The sequence below is a fragment of the Malus domestica genome, chromosome 13 (genome assembly GCF_042453785.1).
Source record: "Malus domestica chromosome 13, GDT2T_hap1".
NCBI classification, from domain to species: domain Eukaryota; kingdom Viridiplantae; phylum Streptophyta; class Magnoliopsida; order Rosales; family Rosaceae; genus Malus; species Malus domestica.
This window is the reverse complement of record NC_091673.1, coordinates 41,811,718-41,832,329: the sequence shown is the minus strand read 5'-3', so window position 1 is coordinate 41,832,329 and position 20,612 is coordinate 41,811,718.

Sequence of the window (20,612 nt, the reverse complement as noted above, 5' to 3'; positions counted from 1 at the left end):
AGAGTATTAGATTAGAGAAAGACCGTATTGCATTTGTAATCTCGAACTGAATAGGTTCTCCACCTCTTCTGATTAGCTTGGGTAACCATGATATGCTGCTAGGTGTCACTCATGGTTTGTGGAAGCCCTAAACGTGTGTAATCACTAAAGGGAGAATTGAAAATAGTTTCAATTCACAATCGATGTAAAATGGTTTTAATCGCCCACTGCCTCGCTAAAAGGAACCTAATGGATCACACACCATAAAAGGTAGAGATTGGAGATTAAACGGAAATGAGTAAGAATGATTAAATGGTTTAATCATTTATTTATGGCAAGGATTAATTAATATGTTAATTAATCAAACGAATAAGTTCGTTAAAGACTTCGGGATAGTTTTGGACCTTAAGGCCCAATGGGCTTCGAACGTCAAGCCCATTAACTTAAGTTGTATGACAATTTAATGAATAAAGATTCATTAAGGCCCAAAAGCCCAAAATTCCCTAAATGGCCGGCCATGTATGTGATGAATTAGGGTTTTGGTTGTTTAGGTCACTTAAAGAAGTGACTATATAAATGACTTTATAGCCAAATATTCATTAAGGATTAAAAGGGTTTATTTTTGGGGAAAATTGGTGAGAATTGTCTCTCCATTTTCTCTCTAAAGAGGCCAACACCTTGGAGGGTACATCTAGCAATCCTACTACTCTAAGGTCACTCATTTCTTCTACAATCTAACCTTGGTGAAGAGACTTAGAGGTTCTCAATTTTGGGAACTTGGAGAACCTATTCTTCCATCCAAATCCATGGATCTAAGAAGCAAGGAATGAAGGCCCTATCTCTTTGGGTGATTAGCCTTTGCTTATGCAAAGAGGAATCTACAAAGGTATTAATTTCAACTCACTTTGTTTTGAGTTGATTATTGGTTCACCAATCTACTAGGCTTTGAATTTCATGGTAATGTTTTGTTTTTGAGTGCATACAAGCATGATTCCGCCTTTAATTGTTAATTGCATGCTATATGATGTTGCTCAAATGAACATGTTTTCCCAAAAGATTTCCTTCATGCTTGTCATGTGTAGAAGATGCATTTTGAAGTCCCTTAATGTAGATGTCAATCCAAGGGCTGTCGAGGCTTAATCTTGAATTGGGCTGGGAGTTTCTTCAAGTGCCGTTGAGGCTTGTTCTTGGATTTTGTTTGAAATTTCTTCAAGGGCCGTTGAGGCTTGAACTTGGATGAAATTTGGACCACAAGGAGCTTCATGCGGTAGATGATCTTTGGCTTTGGTAATGGATGAATTGGGATGTATTTTGTTGCGCTTGTTAACTTTCCACAGCTTTGATCTTGAACTAAGTTGAAAGGTTTTTTGGCTTGCTCCAATCATTGATTTTCCACAGGTTTAATCTTGAACTAGGCTGGAGGGTTTTCTGGTTTCCTCCAAAGGACTTTCCATAGACTTAATCTTGAACTGGATTTGATTCAAGGGTGGTGGACACTTGATCTTGAATCCGGCTTATGATTTCTTCAATGGCCGTTGGGGCTTGATCTTGAACTTAAACATGACCATGAACGGTTTCAGGATTTGGACACATGGCAGGTAGGCACGAGATGGAGGTGATGGTATGTTTCTTTGTTCAATCTTTCCAATCCATATTGAAGAAAGTCAGGGGATAAGGTCAGATGCTGCAAAAAATTTGCTTTGAAAGATCAAGGAAGTTCGCAGCATTTTCATATGAACCCTGAGCATTTTGGTTAACGGTATGATCTTCAAGGGTTATCGAGACTTTACTCTTCGGCGACAGTACCAGCAAAAGGTTGTTGAAGCTTCTCGAGCTCTTTGATTATAGCAACGATGGCGGGTTTGGATTTGACTTAGACTCATCCATCTAGATTATGCAGTTCTGCTGAGAGGGGTGTCCTGCTATAATGATTTGTCCCAGCTCATCGTTTTGCATTCTTCTTTGCTTGTTTCATTTACGTAGCAGAAGTGGTACGCAACCTTTTGCCTTTAAATGGTCCTTCAAAGCATCACTTCTCAGTGACTCATCCATGCTTGGCAGCTTCAATGTAAAAAGCCAACATCATATCAACTGTCCTGAAATATTTGCTGAGGAAGTTCGAGACCCATCGACAGTTGGAGATGTGCACTCGAGAGCAGTGCTAGGTAAGCAACTATGCAAAGGTTCCGGGCAATCAGTTCCCGATCGGAAGTTTAATTTCAGGTTCCGACTAATTTCAGGTTCCGATCGATCAGAAGTTTAATTTTGGTTGATGAATCAACAAACTGGTGACATCTTTGTCCACACACATTGCTACTAAACCTCCTAACCGATTAAGGGTTCACCATCCTACTTATCCCATAAGGTCTAGGAGACTGGATAATGCCGAAGAGTTTACATAGATGGTTTTCAATAAAGTTTTGCATGTATTTTGGGTTTATAATTGAACATTGAATTCCCATGTTCACCCCAAATAGCCTCGCCTAGTAATCATAAAGCGCAATTTAAATGATCGCCCGAATTTTGGTAAACATACCAAGTTTTCAGTTTCTACCTAGGGTTATGCAATCCTTGTACGCAATTATGTTGGTTCGCCTTGAGGCCCATTGCCACCTAACCTATATGACGTTACAGTTGGTTACTGGGTATGAACCTGACGATTTTTGTATTTACGCATTTGGATGTGCATTCCATGTGCCAATTTACGCTGCCATAACGTACCACCATGGGTCCTCAAAGAAGGATATGTATCTTTTGTCAATCATGATTCTCCTTCACACTAGCTCTCTTCAAGCCCTTACATGCGATCTTTTTACTGCTCATTTGCGGGTTGTCACTTTAATGAGACAGTCTTCCCGCCGTTAGGAGGAGATAAGAACGTCAACGTTCTTGTAGAATGGTGTGAATTTGCGTTGACGTTGCCCACTATGTCTTATCTCAATCCCCATACCACACAAGTGTGATAAGCAAGTGCGATGAATTCTACATTTCATAATGTTGCTCCAGACGCATTCCTCTGATCTAGCTAAAGTGACGAGATCATATACGAGCTGCAAGGATAGATGTACTTAACGAACTTCGAGTCAACATCCTTGGAGGGTATGCCACCCTTGTTGGACGGTTTGGATGCCCTTGTTGGATGGTCCGGTACACCGGCGAATAGCCAATCAATCTGACTTAGCCTAAAGCACGACAGATAATTCGGTACGTAGGATTCACTTCCCTGGAAAAAGAAGACATAACACAATAATGAATATAAACTCGATCGCTATCTCAAATCATTTCCATCTTATGAGAGATTAATCCGGATTACTCCTGAGACTTGAAGTTCTTGGTCCAATATACTAGTTTGGATGAGCTAAATGGAATTTGTTGAAACACAAAATTAGCGAGGACTTTGGTACAACAGAAAGTGTTAAGTTTGTGACCTTCGCTAAATTGTTCTGGTCACTAGTGTGGATAAGTAAGTAAATGGATAGGGACAAGGAAGCAAACACAAGATGTATGTGGTTCACCCAGATTGGCTACGTCCATGGAGTAGAGGATTTCTCATTAATTGTGAAGGGTTTACACAAGTACATAGGTTCAAGCTTTCCTTTAGTGAGTACTAGTGAATGATTTAGTACAAATGACATTAGGAAATATTATGAGAGAATGATCTCTATTTATAGAAGAGAGTTTCTAGTTTCATTCTGACATTGACACATGTCGCGTTATGATTGGCTTCTGATGTTGACACGTGTCACACTATGATTGGCTTCTGATGTTGACACGTGTCGCACTGTGATTGGCCTCCTGGTTGGAGGGAAACTCTTTTGGGTCCTTAACGGTATAATGTTGACTGTGCTCAGTAGTTTCGGGATTGGTCAAGTATGGTACAAACAGTGCTCTCCTAAGTTCCCGAGTAAGGGAAGCTCTTCGGTTGAGGACTTGCAAGATCCAAGCTATTGAGTAATCACAAAACTTCTAAGTACCAAAGTGTGGTATCATTTTCACTTGCCTTATATGTCTCATATGTAGATGAGGCATCTTTTCTGGAAGTACTTTTCTTCCATCCAGGGGTGGTATCTTTAACTGATGAAGATGCACAAGGTAATGTATCAATTTCACTTGAAGCTTACTTGTAGTTTCGGGCTTGGTCAAGTGCGATACAAACCCTATAGTAAGAGTTCCCCAAGTCACCGAGCTAGGAGATTTGCTGAAGGAGGTAACAGGCAAGGTAAGCAATCAGACTTCCAAGCAAGCAACCTAGATCGGAGGTTCGACTTCGGCTTCCGGTTGATTGTTCTCCTTCTCCTTGTGTCGTACATAGCAACAAGGATAAGGAGAAGCAAATGGAGAAGAGATGATATGAGATACTTTTGCTTTTTAAGAAGTAACTTTCCACAGGCTTATTCTTGAACTGGGCTAGAGGGTTTTCTGGTTTCCTCCAAAGTATAAGGCCGACTCAAGAATTTGAGGGTCAAAACAAGTCCATCAAATCTAGAGTACGTTCGACCCTGATGATATGGGATATTTTTGCTGTTGACAAAGTAGTGGATGTATCGGCACGTGTTCTATTACACTTGTCTCTACATGCTTACTTGTATCCTTCTTACTTGCCCTATCTGTTCCTCAGGCAAATGTAGTATCTTTTTTGGAAGCATAAGATGTTGAAGATAAGTACTCGAGAGCAATGCCAGGTAAGTAATCAGGCAAGAGGTTCCAAGCAAGAGGTTCCTGACTGGAAGCTTGATTCTAAGTGCTGACTGATTGCTCTCTTTCTCATTGTCTTGCAGGTAAGAACAAGGCCAAAGGAAAAGATAGGGAAAAAGCATGATATGGGATACTCTTGCTTTTAACCCTGATGATATGAGATACTCTTGCTCTGGTATGGCTTGTTTGCAGTGGTATTATGGGGAGGAAAAGAAGCTGAGTATTTCGAGAGACTCTGTTGAGAGTGCCCTCTCAGATGTGAAGAAAAGTTGAGCATTTTTTTTTATTTGCAGGTCTGCCTAGCTATGGAGGATGGAGGTCGACATATATAGGAGTCTCCCTAACAAGAAGTAGTAGTGATATTCCTTTACCCTTCTTGGTCATAGCAATGTAGTGGGAGCTGCAATCTTCACCTGTTTTAACTTTGTTAGAGCACTTTGAAAAAGTTGTCTGTGGTATCGGGAAAGCTGTTTTAACTTTGTTAGAGCACTTTGAAAAAGTGCCTCTTCGATTTTCAAACAAGTAATCCTGTCGGCGATCTGGCTCTCGAGATTCAAAGAACGGTGCCTCTTCGATTTTTGAGAAAACAATCCTGTTAGGAGTCTGACTCTTGAGATTCGGAGAATAGTGTCTCCTCGATTTTTAAGAAAGTAATCATGTTGGGAGTCTAGCTCTCGAGATTCAGAGAACGGTGCCTCTTCGATTTTTGAGAAAGCAATCTTGTTGGGAGTCTAACTCTTGAGATTCAGAGAGCAGTGTCTCTTCAATTTTTGAGAAAGTAATCTTGTTGGGAGTGTTTTCTCGAATGTGAGTAAAGGTTGGGCATTTTTGCCAGTCTGCCTTGCCACGGAGCACGGAGGTTGACACACATTGGGACTTTCTAGTTATCAAGCAGTGATGTTGTTACTTTACCCTTATGGGTAATAGTAAGGTAGCTGGACCTTCAAGATTTATGTGTCTAAACTTTGTCAGAGATCTTTGGCAAAGTTATCTGTGGTTCCCAAGGAACTGATGTTGCATGTGGAAAGTGGTGCCTCTTCGGCATCCGGAGAGTGGTGCCTCTTCGATTTTTGAACTAACGACCCTGTTGCCCTTTCTTTTATAAGGGCACCAATTGTGTGCAAGAAGTACATTAATGTTGGAAATATGCCCTGAAAGTCAATCTTTGGAAGAAACCTTTCAGGACAATTGAATCGATGTATGGATGACTCTTATACATCAAATGGCAAATATACTAATTAGGATTATCTCAATAAACGATATATGTCCTAAATAGTGTAACCATGGACAATGGATCGATTGAAGAAGTAATCTAATGATGTTAGACTACAAAGACCTTCTTCACATAACCAAATGTCCAAAAAGGTTCCTGGTCATTGGATTGTCGGAGAGATACTGACAATGCGTAGACCGGTACATACTATGTCCGCTTCAATTGGAAGGTTGGAAAGTCTCATCCCATTCGTGTTGTGACACTAAGACAAGTATGTAGGTGCTCATTAAGGGAATGAGTTCACTGAACACAATCGAACGAGAGTACTTGCATGGAGGTCTACTCACATGTCAAGCAAGTAACTCTAATGGTTGGAATAATGTAAGTAGTCCTTTGACCTGAGGCATCGTCGTTGTCTTGTGGTTAAGTACTTGATCTTTGATTATGTCAAAAATCACTCTATCAGAATGTCAACGGCATAGTTGGGGTTAAGCCACTTAGTTATGAAGGCAAGTGTATGCGCAACAAGGAATCTCTAATCCTCGATAAGAGAGGAAGAATACTCTAAGATATGATTCGGGAATCTTCGGCCGAAGTATCGAGCGTAATAAAGGAAAGCGTTCCTATACGACTCAGTTGAATCATATAAGAAGGAATAATCACATTAGGGGTTTGACATAATATATCCATACCCTAATGATGTGATTGAGAGTACTGTTTTAGAGAAAGATCGAATTACATTGTAATTCCAACTGAATAGGTTCTCCGAATAAACTTCTACATTAGCTTGGGTAGCTATGACATATGGTTAGATATCACTCATAGCTTGTGAGTTCTTCTAGATGATTAAATGGAGTCGTCAAAGAAGAAAGGTGAATTAAAATGAAGCTTTAATTCACTAAGTGATTGAATTAAATATAATCAATTGGATTGATGCCAATCACCTCACTGCCTTGCTAATTAGAACCTAAAAGATTTTTCACCAATACACTATTGTAGTGAGTAACTAATGGATGATGGAAATAATTAATTGGATTAATTAAGTGTTGTGATTAATTTAGAAAGTCTAAAGAAATCATTAAAGCGATAAAGATCGTTTTGGGCTTAAAGAAACGTTCGGGTTTAATTGGGCCCATTGGGCCTAAACCCATTGGGCTTTTATTCAAGCATTGGATGACTTGAAATAATAAAAGCCCAAAGCCCAAACCAAACACTAAAGGGCTGGCCATTTTAGGTGTGGAAAGGGTGAGATATTTAGTCAAGTTGTTGGCTAGGTTTCTTTTGTCTATATAAGGAACTTTATAGAGATATTGTTCATTAGGGTTTTTTGTGTGTTTAAAACAACAAAGAGGCAAAAGAAATATCTCTCTAAAACTACACAAAGGCCGGCCACCTTAGGGGTGTTTTTACTAACACATCTTTCACCCTTTTGGTTATTCCTTCATCCTTCTCACTACACTAGTGGGTGAGGATCTTTAGAGGTTTCCTACTTTGGAAACTTGAAGAGAACCTAGGAGCACTCATACTATCAAAGTGGAGGAGGCAAGGAGGGAAGCTAGGCTCAAGGAGTTCAAGGAACAAAGGGTTTGGAGGTGGTCCATCCTTGGTCTCAAGTCTAGATCAAGAGGTATAAGACTAAACCTTCACTTTGTTCTTCTCTATAAATTGTTTTGATGCATTATATATAAACCTATGAACCTTGAAGGGGATTTGCATGACTATAGCTTTGATAATTTGTTATAAATGCTTCCGCTGCTTTCGTATATTAAAATTTGATTTGTATATGGATGATAGTCATTATGAAATCCCTTTATGTGAAAAACTCATAATTTTCCCTTCAAGTGGTATCAGAGCCAAAGGTTTATGTATAATGTGTCCTTTTGGATTTTATGCATATGGGTATTAATGTTATGTATGACATATTATTGTTTCATTCAAAGTATGTTTATCTTTTGTTTTTCAATAATTGAAAAATGTTAGTCAAGAGTTGAGAAAGATATGCATGTAAAAGGATGTTTTGTATGCATGAATGAAGAATAAGTCATGAACAAAATTTGGGGTTTTGTTCTTTGTGGTTGGCACGGTTTTGGGGGTTTTTGAGCATGTGTTTGTGTTTTATTGTAAGACACTCACACATCATTTTAAAGCTAGAAAGTAGAAACCTTGTCACTTTTGTTTTTTGGGTTTGAAAATCACCAAGAATACATAAATCTTGAAAAAGTGTTCATGGTTTTGTTCTTGGTGTTCATAGTTTGGTTTTGGGTGAAAATGGTTTTATTTGGTTTTCATGCATGGTTTTATTTTTGGATGATGTTCTTACAATCCATAACTATATTAAAACTTATAAAACCCTAGACTTGTCTAGGAGATTTCCATCACCTTTCTCATTAAAGCCTTTTAATGCCAAAACCAAGTGACATGCAAATTTTGGATTTTTTTTCTACTTTGCATTGAATTCAAGCATGTGGGTGAGACTTCCCACCCCCCCCCCCCCATTAATTGGCCGGCCACCCTAGTGGATTTATCCACTTGGGGGGCTTTTTGTAATTTGAAAAAGATATTTTATACTTTTGAGTATTTACGGTTTGACCCCTAACTTTTTCATATTTGCATTTAAGCCCCTACTAACTAGAAAGTTAAAATATTTGATTTTAATTTTGTTAGTTGTTTAAACTCATAATACTATTATGCCCATATGCACTAAATCTAAATGTTTATGTTGCATTCCATTTAATTATTTAAATGTGTTTAAATAGTTATAAAATGGGTGACTATGGACTTATGCCTTAAACGATAATTGAGCTATGAGATAAGGCGCTAAAATCAAATTGTTTGAACCTTGGGAATGTGTTTTAATTACTGTTTAATTGGACCTTGTCACGTTTGACGTTAATCTATCTCTCCCCTTTTAGTATATGTAATTTATAGGAATTTGTACAAATCGGTTTGTAATTCTTATTACTTCTTAATCTCTATTCGTTAGTTGATTCCCTCTAGTACTAGACTAGAGTTTCTTTAACTATTGGTAAGGAGAAACAACTAAAAGAGGGTTTTGACATGAGATTAAAGATTAAATGGGTCCAATGCCCTAATTAGCAATGAATGATTGTCTTTCATTTCTAATGGCTCAATGAAAATGGTTTTAATTGGATTGATAAGCACGTAATTAAATTGACACAACCTCCCCGAGTTTATATTCAACAATGTTGGCTCGTTGTTGCAATAACCTAATAAGTCCCTGGTCATCTAAGAGCCTAAGATAACTATAAAGTCCAATTTCAAAGGAATGCAAAAACCTTAGTAGTAGTAGTTACTTCCAATATTTGAAAAATTCGTTTTTGATATTGATTTGTTTTTCTCAAAACAAATAGTGGGAGTATCATACGCTACTAAACTATAATGAAAACAATTAGTAGTTATATATATCTCCAATATTTTGAAAAATGTTTTGATATTGATTTGTTTTATGAAAACGAATAGTGGGGATATCATATGCTACTAATTTCATTAACTTTGGACTAGTAGTTGTAATAGGACATTATTTATTTGATTGTGATTAAATAAATAAAATTGATGAGACCTTAAAATCCCTCTACCAAACAATATTAAGTTGTAAGCGTAAGAGTGCTTTGAACACTTTTTCGTGGCCTTCCACCGTGGTAGGCTCCAAGCGTTTATGACTTGTACACCGCCTTCACCCTATAATGGGGAAGTGACAAAGTGCATGCTTATATTCAGGAGGAGTTTATTTAAAACATTTGATGAGGTGAAGGTAGGCAACGAGTGTGGCCAACATCGTATAATCGTGAGGTCATGCTTGAACCCCTATCTAAACCGGCATGGTGGGAAAGAACTTAACTTAGAGAAATGGTGCCAACAACGTATAATCGTGAGGCATTGTTCTCTAGAGGCCAAATAGATGGGTAATCACAAGAGGTTGTTGTGAATGGGTAAGTGTACCCTCTCATTATTATTTTTGCTAGCCAACATCGTATAATCGTGAGGTGGGCTTGGTAATAGTGAGCCTCCCATAACTCGCTAGGAGCTTTCTTTGAGATCTCCCGGATTCCATCATGAGGGATATGGAATTTGCCAAAAATGGTGGGTGGTGTCATTCGGTTTAAAGACCCGAATCGTTTGACTTAATCAACATTCAATCTAATTATTTTATTTGTTTATGTATTTAGATATGGTTGGAAGCACACTCGCGAAAATACTCGACAAACATTGCCTAGAGGGGCACAATTTCCCATCATGGTACCGTAATGTCAAGATTCTCCTAACATTGGAGAAGATTGTTTACGTACTAGACAAGGATCCACCTCACATACCTCTCAGCCCTGAGGCTACTGAGGATGAACGTGCTAAGTATGACAAGCACGTTGAGGATGATATACAAGCCAAGTGCTATTTGTTGGCTTCCATGAATGAGGAGCTACAGAGACAGCACGAGGGCATGGACAGTGCATTTTCCATAATACTCCATCTTAAGGAGTTATATGGTGAAGGGACGCGCAACCGTCGCTTTAGCACTGTCTGTGAGCTTGTAAAGACCAAGATGGTCAAGGGGGCTCCAGTACACCAACATGTACTGAAGATGATAGGATTCATTGAACAATTGGAGAACCTTGGTACTCCACTTGACAGGGAATTGGCCTAGGACTTCGTATTGGCTTCTCTTTCTGATTCATTTGCGCAGTTCGTAATGAACTTCAATATAAATAAGATGGATAGTTCTCTCTCTGAGTTACTAAATATGTTAGTAACTGCCGAGAAGACTATGAAGAAAGAGAACGTTGTAGGGACTGCTGCAGTAGCCTACAACAAGCCATCCTCTTCCAAGGCCATGCCGCAAGGCAAAGGCAAAGGGAAGGAGAAGAAGTCACCCACTCCTAAGCCAAAAGGAGGAGTGAGGAAAAAGAAGGCAAAGGAGCCCAAAGGGACTTGCCACCACTGTGGAAATGAGGGGCATTGGAGGAGGAATTGCAGGTTATACCTTGCAACTCTTAAGGACAAGCCACAAGGTATGGTTTATGTTCTTATCTTCAATTCTAAATGTTAGATCTTCTAAATATTTATATTTGATATAAAGGGCTAATCACTTGTATAATTGTATATAGGTGGAGGAGCCAAGTAGAAGAAGAACAAGCAAGGAAAATATGGTGAAGGGTTCGGCCACTATATTTTTGCACACTACTTAGGAAGTTTGTTAGGCATTAAAGATTGTCTTTAAACTTTCTTATTTTGATAAGAACTTATTATGTGGCTTCATATGATGGAAGACCACTATTAGTGCCTAAATATATAAAGGTATTTATATTAGTCTCTAAATGTATAGAGCTAATATTTTTTGTATTAAACATTATGAATGTTTGAACTATCATATTAATGTAATGTGAAGAATGCCTTTTTAATATACTATTTCCTTAAAATAGTGTTATGAATTGAAAATTGTCTTGTTGTATCCTAGATGAGATACAAGAGTTATATCACTTATTGTAATGTGATAACCAAACTTTAGATTTATCAATTATGGATAGATCTCACATGTAGGACATAAAGGATACAATAAATCTTTAGATTTGGTTCCATTTGTCTACTTATGAGTTCTATATGAATTGACAAAAGTCTATAGAATCCTTTCTTGAAGAAAAGGAAGATCACATTATAATGATATAAGTAAAAAGAAAAACGTTTCTTATATGGTTATCACTTAAAACACAATGATCAAGATCACTCTTGATTCAATTAGTAATTTCGAACAACTAATTGGGCATTCTTTAAAAAGGTTTTAAAATGTCAAATGTGTTAGTGATTAAACCAAGAAAGAAGTGTCTAAATCTATAAAATGTTTAAAGACTTTAGTCACTTAATAACAAGACATTAACTTAGTGAAGATTGAAACAAATAAGCTTGAAATGTTTTAAAGCTACTACACAATGTCTTATTCCAATATATACCACTTTTATACATTTTGAATGTATGAAGTGATTTCTCATTAAAGTCATGAGAAATAGTGGGAGGTGTGAAAATGGATATAAACTTGAATGTGATTGGTTTATAGTTGTCTAAAGAATAATAGTACTTGACTATTATTAAGAGTTTGCAATTTTAATTGTTAAAAGACTCAAGCTCTTCAAACGTTAAAATTCCATGTTATGTGACATTCTAAAGAATAGTCTTTGAATGTTGGTTTCGTCAACCTAGCATAAAATGGTTATATGTTGGGAGTTGTCCATAATTCTCTTTTATGAGGACAAGCTAAATAACCAAGCATATGGACAAGTTGATGAAACAAAAGGGAAAAGGTTTCAAAATGAGTCACAACATATGGTTTAACAACAAGACAAACCAAATTCAACATCTCATGTAACAATATTGCTCTATGTAGTTTTGATAAAGAATTATATCAACCACCTAGAAGGAATGGTTGAGTTTCTATATCCTTAGAATGAGCCATGCTTCACTAAAGACTTGGATAATTCTTATATGACTACATTAAAAGGTCTTAGTATGACTAAAACTTGAAGTATGGTGTATGACACCATATAATTTAAATGAATAGACTTAATGAAACAAGTCACACATATCAAATGGAATTACTTGAGAAGGAATTCTTTTGTGTATGATTCATTTAAATTAGTGGGAGCAATATGCATTCAAATCAAGAAAAATATAATTGTTATTTTTGAATAAATGCTAAGTTACAACAAGGCCAGTGGGACTGATGTCATAATTTGGGCAACAAGATGTGAATAAAGTCTATTTGATAGACTTGATAAAACATGGATGTTACTTGAGAAATGACAAAACATGACACGGTCAATTTTAAAGTATAGACTTGAAATTGGACTTATTGATATAGCAAGGCTATCTCAATAATGTTATATGGGAATTAAATCTCAAATGTTGTAGATTTAAGAAAGCATTTTCCTATGTGATAGGAAATCACTTTCATAACCCTTATAATGAATGTGTCATAAAATCACAAAAGGGACACATGTATTGACTTGTGAAGTAGATATCCAAAGGTGAAGAAACCACTGAGTTTGTCACTTTAAGATATTACTATATCCTAGGATCAGAACCAAAGCAACTGCTAGAGTATTATTGCCTTTAAGAAAGAAACATCAGAGTGGGACTCTGGAAGCGTGCATTCACTTAGGTTGTTAACCAAAGTGAAAAATAAGCCATTTTAACAAATGGAACTTCATAATGGATGAAGTACTAATCATATGAATGAATTGTTAGTATTGTACTACAATGGTCTCAAGGTTGGAGCAAAGTTTGTATAAAGTATACAAACGAAATATATGTCGATATATAGTTTTAGAAACTGCTTCAAAAGGTGTTTTGAATGGAAGGGGTTCTTATAGAACCAATGATTGAATCCAAACCATAAGGTCGTTAGTAGGAACTACGACGTAATGGGGCGATAGCTCAAGCCATGGAATCAAGGTCTCATCAAAGTATTCGAACACAATAAAGAGACATCATCAAATGTTTTGGAAACATTTGATAAGTAAATCCCTTTTGAATAATAAAATGGATTAATACATAACCAAGTTAACCTACGAGCATAAACTCTCTCAACAAGATGTATAAGATACACTAGTGATTGACTTTAGTGCAAGTGGGAGATTGTTGGAAATATGCCCTGAAAGTCAATCTTTGGAAGAAACCTTTCAGGACAATTGAATCGATGTATGGATGACTCTTATACATCAAATGGCAAAGATACTAATTAGGACTATCTCAATAAACGATATATGTCCTAAATAGTGTATCCATGGACAATGGATCGATTGAAGAAGTAATCTAATGATGTTAGACTACAGAGACCTTCTTCGCATAACCAAATGTCCAAAAAGGTTCCTGGTCATTGGATTGTCGGAGGGATACTGACAATGCGTAGACCGGTACATACTGTGTCCGCTTCAATTGGAAGGATGGAAAGTCTCATCCCATTCGTGTTGTGACACTAAGACAAGTATGTAGATGCTCATTAAGGGAATGAGTTCACTGAACACAATCGAACGAGAGTACTTGCATGGAGGTCTACTCACATGTCAAGCAAGTAACTCTAATGGTTGGAATAATGTAAGTAGTCCTTTGACATGAGGCATCGTCGTTGTCTTGTGGTTAAGTACTTGATCTTTGATTATGTCAAAAGTCACTCTATCAGAATGTCAACGGCATAGTTGAGGTTAAGCCACTTAGTCATGAAGGCAAGTGTATGCGCAACAAGGAATCTCTAATCCTCAATAAGAGAGGAAGAATACTCTAAGATATGATTTGGGAATCTTCGGCCGAAGTATCGAGCGTAATAAAGGAAAGCGTTCCTATACGACTCAATTGAATCATATAAGAAGGAATAATCACATTAGGGGTTTGACATAATATATCCATACCCTAATGATGTGATTGAGAGTATTGTTTTAGAGAAGGATCAAATTACATTGTAATTCCAACTGAATAGGTTCTTCGAATAAACTTCTACATTAGCTTGGGTAGCTATGACATATGGTTAGATATCACTCATAGCTTGTGAGTTCTTCTAGATGATTAAATGTAGTCGTCAAAGAAGAAAGGTGAATTAAAATGAAGTTTTAATTCACTAAGTGATTGAATTAAATATAATCAATTGGATTGATGCCAATCACCTCACTGCCTTGCTAATTAGAACCTAAAAGATTGTTCACCAATACACTATTGTAGTGAGTAACTAATGGATGATGGAAATAATTAATTGGATTAATTAAGTGTTGTGATTAATTTAGAAAGTCTAAAGAAATCATAAAAGCGATAAAGATCGTTTTGGGCTTAAAGAAACGTTCGGGTTTAATTGGGCCCATTGGGCCTAAACTCATTGGGCTTTTATTCAAGCATTGGATGACTTGAAATAATAAAAGCCCAAAGCCCAAACCAAACACTAAAGGGCCGGCCATTTTAGGTGTGGAAAGGGTGAGATATTTAGTCAAGTTGTTGGCTAGGTTTCTTTTGTCTATATAAGGAACTTTATAGAGATATTGTTCATTAGGGTTTTTTGTGTGTTTAAAACAACAAAGAGGCAAAAGAAATATCTCTCTAAAACTACACAAAGGCCGGCCACCTTAGGGGTGTTTTTACTAACACATCTTTCACCCTTTTGGTTATTCCTTCATCCTTCTCACTACACTAGTGGGTGAGGATCTTTAGAGGTTTCCTACTTTGGAAACTTGAAGAGAACCTAGGAGCACTCATACTATCAAAGTGGAGGAGGCAAGGAGGGAAGCTAGGCTCAAGGAGTTCAAGGAACAAAGGGCTTGGAGGTGGTCCATCCTTGGTCTCAAGTCTAGATCAAGAGGTATAAGACTAAACATTCACTTTGTTCTTCTCTATAAATTGTTTTGATGCATTATATATAAACCTATGAACCTTGAAGGGGATTTGCATGACTATAGCTTTGATAATTTGTTATAAATGCTTCCGCTGCTTTCGTATATTAAAATTTGATTTGTATATGCATGATAGTAATTATGAAATCCCTTTATGTGAAAAACTCATAATTTTCCCTTCAATTAAGAGAGTTATTGCTTGTAGGAATTTTCCCCTTACTTCAGAGATTTATTGCACCTCATTTCTCCTTTATCATTTCTGAGAATGTCTGGCCCATCCGACATTCGTTTTGACTTGAACTTTGGTGAAGAGGCAGCCATGCCTTGTTAAGACAACATATGACACCCATCCTTCTTATCCCCTATTGGTCCTTTTACCGTTGGGGACTTTGTGATGAAGAATGATATGACCGCTGCGGTGGTGGCCAGGAACCTTCTCACTCCCAAAGATAATAGACTACTTTCCAAACGGTCTGTTGAGTTGGTTGTTAAGGATTCTTTGGCTCTCAGTGTTCAGTGTGCAGGTTCTGTGTCTAATATGGCCCAACGCCTATTTGCTCGAACCCGCCAAGTTGAATCATTGGCGACTGAAGTAATAAGTCTCAAACGGGAGATCAGAGGGCTCAAGCATGAGAATAAACAGTTGCATAGGCTCGCACATGACTATGCTACAAACATGAAGATGAAGATCGACTAACTGCAGGAATCTGATGGTCAGATTTTACTTGATCATCAGAGGTCTGTGGGTATGTTCCAAAGGCATTTATTGCCTTCGTCTTCTAGGGCTGTACCGCATAATGAAGCTCCAAATGATCAACCTTCAGTGCCTCCTCCTTCTGGGGTTCTGCCTAGTACGGAGGCTCTGAATAATCACCCTCTGGTGCCTCATATTTCTGGGGCTCTGTCGACTGCTGAGACTTCTCCTGAGCAACCTTTGTGAAGGCTCCCTCTTGTTTGTTTATTTTGATTCATGTATATGTACATATTTGTAACTTATCGGAGATATCAATAAACAAGCTTTGCTTCATTTCAACGTATTGTGTTAAATACACCAAGGCCTTCTTCACTAAGTTCTTTGATTTTTTCCTTTTGTTGAATCTTGTATATTGAAGCTTTGTGAGTGAAGCATGTAGGTTGAGGTAGTGCTTCCTTAATTTTCTGAGTAAGGAAAACTTCTCGGTTGGAGACTTGAAAAAAATCCAAGTCACTGAGTGGTCATGAGACTTCCGAGTATCAAGGTGCAATAGCATATGGTAGGAGTCCCCCAAGTCTCCGGTCGAGGGAGTTGACGAAGGAGGTGTCTTGCTAGTAGCAAAGCTTCCAAAGTAACAAAACTTCACCATTTTCCTTTCTAAGTGGTAGCCCAAAACTCCTCCTTCATATATATTTGTTATGAAAGTTGTTAGGCCCAAAGAAAAGGAGGCCTAGGCTTTTTTATTTTTTTTTTTAATTTTCAAATTTTCGAATTTTCGAATTTTTGAATTTTTGAATTTTCGAATTTCCGAAAATATATATATATATATATATATATTAAGCTTTATAGGTGAAGCTTTGAGGTTGAAGCTTTGTTGGGTACCATGAATTGATTTTGCTTCACACTATCTTGATCAAGATAGTGTGAAGCTTTTGTAGGTGAAGCTTTTGTGTTGAAGCTTTGTAGGTGAAGCTTTTGTGGGTGAAGCTTTTGTGGGTGAAGCTTTTATGGGTGAAGCTTTTATGGGTGAAGCTTTTGTAGGTGAAGCTTTTGTGGTGGGTGAAGCTTTTGTGGGTGAAGCTTTTGTGGTGGGTGAAGCTTTTGTTGGTGAAGCTTTTATGGGTGAAGCTTTTGTAGGTGAAGCTATTGTGGGTGAAGCTTTTGTAGGTGAAGCTTTTGTGGTGCGTGAAGCTTTTATGGGTGAAGCTTTTGTAGGTGAAGCTATTGTGAGTGAAGCTTTTCTAGGTGAAGCTTTTGTGGTGGGTGAAGCTTTTGTAGGTGAAGCTTTGGAGTTGAAGCTTTTGTTGGTGAAGCTTTAGAGTTGAAGCTTTAGAGTTGAAGCTTTTGTTGGGTACCATGAATTGATTTTGCTTCACACTATCTTGATCAAGATAGTGTGAAGCTTTTGAGAATTTGTAGTTGTCCTCCATTGATGAAGCTTTTGTTGGTGAAGCTTTGTTGGGTACCACGAATTGATTTTGCTTCACACTATCTTGATCAAGATGGTGTGAAGCTTTTGAGAATTTGTAGTTGTCCTCCATTGATGAAGCTTTGTTGAATTTCCCTTTTTTTTTTTTTGGGAAACTGGAAATTTGAAAATGTGGGAGAGACAACATATACAAATTTTGCTTCCACACTGTTGAGCAAGAGATTGTGATGCAAGCCACACCTTGTAGTAGTCGAAGGTTTGGATGAACCATATAAATTGAATTTGCTTCGAACAGTCTTGAATTTGCCTCGAAGGTTTGAGAATTGTAGTTGCCCTCCATTGATGAAGCTTTTGTTGGCACCATAAATTGGTTTTGCTTCACACTGTCTTGATCAAGAGTGTGTGAAGCTTTTGAGAATTGTGGTTGCCCTCCATTGATGAAGCTCTTGTTAGCACCATAAATTGGTTTTGCTTCACACTGTCTTGATCAAGAGTGTGTGAAGCTTTTCAGAATTGTGGTTGAACTCCTTTGATGAAGCTTTTGTTGGCACCATAAATTGGTTTTGCTTCACACTGTCTTGATCAAGAGCGTGTGAAGCTTTTAAGAATTGTGGTTGCCCTCCATTGATGAAGCTATTGTTGGCACCATAAATTGGTTTTGCTTTACACTGTTTTGATCAAGAGTGTGAAGCTTTCTACGAGTTGTAGTGTTTGCATTGTTACAGATGGGAAATGACTAAAGCAGATGCAAAAGGGCTGAATAGCTTGATCTTCGTATGCCATGCACTGAAGTTGTTGTTGGTTTGCAATAAGACTTTGTTGGTGACTATAACTCTTGTTGGGCATAAGTGCTCCCCTAGTTGAGTTGTCAAGCTTAAAGGTTTTTGATTATTTGTGAAGGTTAGGAGTTCACATGTACAAGTTGTACCACTCATCTTCTGGTAGGTGGAATGAATGGTGAGTTGCTTTCATCAATTGGTTGGTGGTACGAATGTGAGTTCCTTCATCACCTTTCATCATATTTCATCACCTGGTTGGTGGCGCGAGGATGAGTTCCTTCTTCACCTGGTTGGTGGCATGAATGACAAATTGCCAAATGATATTAGAGTACATGTTGTACATTTCATCACCTGGTTGGTGGCATGAATGAGAGTATGAGTTGTACATTTCATCACCTGGTTGGTGACATGAAGATGAGTTCCTTCTTCACCTGGCTGGTGGCATGAGTGGCAAGTTGCCAAATGATATTAGAGTACTGGTTGTACATTTCATCACCTAGTTGGTGGCATGAAGGAGAGTACGAGTTGTACATTTCATCACCTGGTTTGTGGCATGAAGATGAGTTCCTTCTTCACCTGGTTGGTGGCATGAGTGGCAAGTTGCCAAATGATATTAGAGTACGAGTTGTACATTTCATCACCTGGTTGGTGGCATGAAGATGAGTTCCTTCTTCACCTGGTTGGTGGCATGAGTGGCAAGTTGCCAAATGATATTAGAGTACGGGTTGTACATTTCATCACCTGGTTGGTAGCATGAAGATGAGTTCCTTCTTCACATTTCATCACCTGGTTGGTGAGAATAAGGGCAAGGTGTCGAGGAACATTGTAGCAAGTGTCGAAGACACAAAGTATGTTGAACCCTTTCGAAGCATAGTTGGCTTATGTATGGATGTGTTGGAATGTATGATGTTTATGTATGAATGTGTTGGAATGTATAATGTTTATGTTGATTGATATGAGTGATGCTTATGAATGTTTTGCTATGCATGAAGGGATCCATGATTTTGATATGTGAACTGTGGATGCAAATTTTCTCCTCGTCGATCTTGGACGATTTTGCACCTACAAAACAACTAGCACCTTAGGTTAAGGCCAAAAGCCTCATGCGCCCACGATGAATGGGGGGCTTTGGCCGAAGAACCTCCGATGCCAAAGTTAGAATTTTAGAGAGAAATAATGTTTAGAGTATTTGGGATTTTTTGTAAGAGAATTGGAATGATCTTTTGGTGAAAATGGGAATCTATTTATAGGGACAAGGGTGGCCGGCCTAGCTAGGGTTTTTGTGTTTGATTTAGGTTTAATTAGCCAATTTATTTGGCTATTAAACATAAAATGAATGTTTTGGTGGTTTTTGGAATTAATTGGCTAGTTAATTAGGGTAATTAAAAAGGGAAAATAGTGGAAAAGGTGGAGAATAAGATGGTTTACTTTTCTTGACGGGATTGGCCGGCCACTTTAGTAGTTTTAGGTTTGGATGGGTGTTTCAATTGATAATTAAGGGATTGATTAGGTAATTAATCCCTTAATTAGTCAATTATTATGATTTTAGGAAATATGAAAGGAATAAGTATATTATTTAGCTAATTGATTAGCTAAATAGTGAAATGGGAAATATATGAATAAATTAGGTTTTAAGTTGATACCTATTTTGGCCACTTTTGACTTGGTTGAGGGATAATTGCATGCTGCTTGCGCGTAGGAATCCCGGTATGCCTCAAGGGTAGTTTTGTCTTCTTTTGTCAAAAATCCACGTGTCGCCTTCTGATTATTTTTGGCTCCACAAATGCCCCCACACCTGTTGGGCTGCTTGTAGGAAAGGGCAACAGGTGTAGAGATTTTCTTGCTTTAGGAAACTTAAGACTGCTTCCTATTTTGATGTTGATTCTCTCTTTAATAGGAAATTAGATCATTCTAGGAAAGCGAAATAAATTTCTCCCAAAGCCTATTTAAGTCCACCTTAAGTGGGTTATTAAATCAACTTTGGAAAACGGTTTATTCTACCCTACAAGAGAGAGAGAGCTTAGAGGATATTTGTTCCCCCTCCTCTAGTAATCTTCTACATCTTGCCCGTGCAAAGGACCGTCTTTCGTTGATTTCTTCATCTTCTCTGTGCCGCACCGATGTAAGAAAATTTTAAGTTTTCTTGCCTTCTTTTTGGATAGTGTTGTCGTGAGGCAGCCGTCGGGGTGGTGCAACACCTTGACTGGCAAGGGCCAGGAGTCGGCTCGGCATGGGCCGAGGAGGTGTTGTTGGAAATGTGCCCTAAAACCAATCATATGATGATACTTTACGGACATTTCACATGTTAAACTAATCTAGTTTAATATCAAGGGCAAAGATTATTGTTTGAGTCGTCTCATATAAATGTTATACGCTTAAACGATAAGTCAAAGGAATATGTGATTGGGAGAATGCGATCTAAAGAAGTCAGATTCATGAGACCATT